Source organism: Giraffa tippelskirchi, chromosome 4, assembly GCF_054371585.1.
Source record: "Giraffa tippelskirchi isolate mGirTip1 chromosome 4, T2T-mGirTip1v1.2.pri, whole genome shotgun sequence".
Taxonomy (NCBI): Eukaryota; Metazoa; Chordata; class Mammalia; order Artiodactyla; family Giraffidae; genus Giraffa; species Giraffa tippelskirchi.
In genome coordinates this window covers 174,209,305-174,213,804 of record NC_137278.1, presented here as the reverse complement: position 1 = coordinate 174,213,804, position 4,500 = coordinate 174,209,305, and the positions used below count along the sequence as shown (strand labels likewise).

The following is a 4,500-nucleotide window of genomic DNA, read 5'->3' as shown; positions in this document are numbered from 1 at the left end:
ATGCCTTTTTAGGGGCCTCACAAGGCCTTCGTATAAGTCGTTCCCTCTATCAGCTAATTAACGCTTACTAATCTTTCAGACCACTGCTGAAACACTTCCACAGAAAGACCTTCTCTAACTCCCAAACCAGATCAGTTACCTGCTATATGTATTTATTTCTCTATGTCCCTTTTCTTCAAAACCCTTACTACAGTTATAATTTTAAATGCCTTCATGTGGTTATTTGAATGTCCATCTCTAACTAGATTATAAGCTCCAAAGATACAGAATAGGTGTTTTTGCTTATTTCCAGCAGCTAGCATAATATTTTATAGCTATTTATTAAATGAATACTATGATAAACTATTGAGCCACAGTGCTACATAAAGCAAAATAACGAGAAAACAGCATTCGGCGACTATTTGACGTTTTTATCATTCCTTTCATTACTATCCTGCTAAGTTCAGTTTATAACTGAAAAGATAATGATAAATATATATTATGCAGTTAACTTATTGAAGATTACCTCCAGAATATGTATGTACCTGTATTTCATGTAAGAAAAAAATGATTTCTCAGTATTCATGTGAAAATTGCTCCATGTAGGAATAATAACTAATTAACAGAAGTATAACTCTATTTTCAGGCCAATCATGCATCTTTAGATCAGAGCATTCATTGGACATTGGCTCTTAATTCTTAAATTTGCAATCAGAATGTTTTCAAAAATAAATATTATGAAATTGATAAGAAGCCAAAATGAATTCTTAAGACAAATAGCTATAAAACCTGGACAGAAGACAGCAATAAGGCCTGCCTCTGATACTCAAGCTTTGATTTTGAATTAGTTAGCTTGGACTGGTCAGGAGGCAGTTCTTTCAGAATCTTTATCAGTGAATTGAAGCGAGTATGTGTTAACATTATCGTCTCTTTCAGCTCTGCAACCTTTTCTGGTGGAGGGATGTTGTGGATATCCATCTCAGATGAATTTACTATGGCTTTTGTTTTTAAGAGGTAAGGCAGAGGAACCAGAGATCAAATTGATAACATCTGCTGGATCATTGAAAAAGCAAAAGAGTTCCAGAAAAACATCTATTCCAGCTTTATCGGTCAGTTCAGTCACTCAGTCGTGTCCAACTCTTTGCCACCCCATGAACCACAGCACACCAGGCCTCCCTGTCCATCACCAGCTACCAGAGTTTACCCAAACTCATGTCCATATAGTCGGTGATGCCATCCAACCATCTCATCCTCTGTTGTCCCCTTCTCCTCCTGCCCTCAATCTTTCCCAGCATCAAGGTCTTTTCAAATGAGTCAGCTCTTGGCATCAGGTGGCCAAAGTATTGGAGTTTCAGCTTCAACATCAGTCCTTCCAATGAACACCAAGGACTGATCTCCTTTAGGATGGACTGGTTGGATCTCCTTGCAGTCCAAGGGACTCTTCAAGAGTCTTCTCCAACACCACAGTTCAAAACCATCAAATCTTATGTGCTCAGCTTTCTTTATAGTCCAACTCTCACATCCATACATGACCACTGGAAAAACCATAGCTTGACTAGATGGATCTTTGTTGACAAAGTAATGTCTGTGCTTTTTAATATGCTGTCTAGGTTGGTCTTAACTTTCCTTCCAAGGAGTAAGCGGCTTTTAATTTCATGGTGGCTGTCACCATCTGCAGTGATTTTGGAGCCCCAGAAAATAAAGTCAGCCACTGTTTCCACTGTTTCTCCATCTATTTGCCATGAAGTGATGGGACTGGGTGCCATGATCTTAGTTTTCTGAATGTTGAGCTTTAAGCCAACTTTTTCACTCTCTTCTTTCACTTTCATCAAGAGGCACTTTAATTCTTCTTCACTTTCTGCCATAAGGGTGTTGTCATCTGCGTATCTGAGGTTATTGATATTTCTCCTGGAAATCTTGATTCCAGCTTGTGCCTCCTCCAGCCCAGCGTTTCTCATGATGTACTCTGCATATAAGGTAAATAAGCACTCAATATGCCAGCAAATTTGGAAAACTCAGCAGTGGCCACAGGACTAGAAAAGTTCAGTTTTCATTCAGCTTTATTGACTATGCCAAAGCCTTTGACTGTGTGGATGACAATAAACTGTGGAAAATTCTGAAAGAGATAGGAATTCCACACCACCTGACCTGCCTTTTGAGAAACCTGTCTGCAGGTCAGGAAGCAACAGTTAGAATTGGACATGGAACAACAGACTGCTTCCAAATAGGAAAAGGAGTACATCAAGGCTATATATAGTCACCCTATTTATTTAACATATATGCAGAGTATATCATGAGAAATGCTGAGCTGGATGAAGCACAAGCTGGAATCGAGATTGCTGGGAGAAATATCAATAACCTCAGACATGCAGATGACACCACCCTTATGGCACAAAATGAAGAACTAAAGAGCCTCTTGATGAAAGTGAAAGAGGAGAGTGAAAAAGTTGGCTTAAAGCTCAACATTCAGAAAACTAAGATCATGGCATCGGTTCCATCACTTCATGGCAAATAGATGGGGAAACAGTGGAAACAGTGGCTGACTTTATTTTTTGGGGCTCCAAAATCACTGCAGATGGTGACAGCCACCATGAAATTAAAAGCCGCTTACTCCTTGGAAGGAAAGTTAAGACCAATCTAGACAGCATATTAAAAAGCACAGACATTACTTAGTCAACAAAGGTCCATCTAGTCAAGGCTATGGTTTTTCCAGTGGTCATGTATGGATGTGAGAGTTGGACTATAAAGAAAGCTGAGTGCCAAAGAACTGATGCTTTTGAGCTGTGGTGTTGGAGAAGACTCTTGAGAGTCTCTTGGACTGCAACAAGGTCCAGCCAGTCCATCCTAAAGGAGATCAGTCCTTGGTGTTCATTGGAAGCACTGATGTTGAAGCTGAAACTCCAATACTTTGGCCACCTGATGCGAAGAGCTGACTCATTTGAAAAGACTTTGATGCTGGGAAAGATTGAGGGCAGGAGGAGATGGGGACGACCGAGGATGAGATGGTTGGATGGCATCACCGACTGGATGGACATGAGTTTGGGTAAACTCTGCGAGTTGGTGATGGACAGGGAGGCCCGGTGTGCTGCAATTAATGGAGTTGCAAAGAATCAGACACGACTGAGCAACTGAACTGAACTGAAGCACACCATTTTGTCACTGGAAAGGCAGAAGTGGCCTCTCAAGGCAGCCAGGGCAGCATGGGTAGAATACAGATAGAAACCAATGGGAAGCTCACAGGAACTCCAGAATGAAAGGTTATGTGCTGTCTTTGAGTGACCTTCAATGCCTACTAGGAACAGAGCCTACAAAACTACATTATTTGTGACTCTGAAGAAGACCACGGCCCCAAGGGACCGCAACAGCTCCCAGCCGAGGTGAACAGAGTCAGTGAGCAAGGCGTGGCACTGCCCGCACTGGAACTCGATGCACCTCTCCGGCTGCATTCATCGCAGGGGACGGCAGCTCCTCCAGTCCCAGCCCTGTGGGGCCGAGCGGTGAAGACCCTTTCACCACCTGCGAAAAAAAAGGTTCATCAATTGCATTAAGAGCTCCATCACAGAAGTCACCCCGTGGCTGCTTTGCAGTTCCAGAGATATGCCTCCACAGCAAAGCAGCCATCTTCCTGCAGCTGGCACCACCGTTCTAATTAATCTTTATGTGCCTCCCAGGCATCAAAGATAGGAACAGTCTGTTGATAGCTTTCCACCCCCAGGCATACATCCTGCTTTCAAGATGTCTTTTGTTCCTTCTTGGATTCCTTCAGGAGTTACAGGCTAAGTCATGTCTTCTCAGCAAGATTGCTTAATTCTTTTGCCAGTCCTTTTAGTAGGCCTATCTCCTACAAGGTGAAGTCTTAAATCATTGGGCCACCAGGGAAGTCCCAGCATATAACAATCTTATTTAAAGACAATTCTGAAGAAACTACAAATCTATTGGGACTAATAAATGAATTCAGCAATGTTGCAGAGATATAATATCAATATATAAAACAGATGTATTTCTATAAGCTAGTAATACAATTCAAAAATGAAATTAAGAAAACAATTTCATTCACAAAGCATCAAAAAGAGTAAAATTCTGAAACTTAACCAAAAGTAGTGGATGGTTTATAGTCAAAAAACAAAATACTACTTGTTGCGGTCTTTTACAGACCAGGACCTGGGGACCAGAGTAGACGAAAAGAAAGAGAGAAAAAGAGAGAGAGAGCAGTATCTCTCGGGTTACACAGAAAACCAATAAAGCCCATACACAGGACTTGTACTGCTCACGAAGGCACAAGGCGTCCTCTCAAGGAGGTCTTGAAAGCCCAGGTGAGAAAGTGAGCTTGGTAGGCTTCCACGCTCCAAAGAGAATGAAGACAGAAAGAAGGACATGGGGGACCCAAGTCTTTAGTAGAACAAGGGTATTTTATTAGCAGAAATGCATGCTTATACATCTTCAGTAAAATGATTACTCAGCCATTACAAGGGATGAAATTCCACCAGTTGCAACAAAATGGATAGTCTAATACATACAAGG

At 41.6% G+C, this 4,500-nt stretch overlaps 1 pseudogene; it reads right to left on the bottom strand.

The window, feature by feature from the left end:
• Positions 1 to 759: 759 nt before the first annotated feature.
• LOC145545698 (protein Mis18-beta-like) lies at positions 760 to 3,600 on the bottom strand (annotated as a pseudogene).
• Between the last annotated feature and the right edge of the window lie 900 nt (positions 3,601 to 4,500).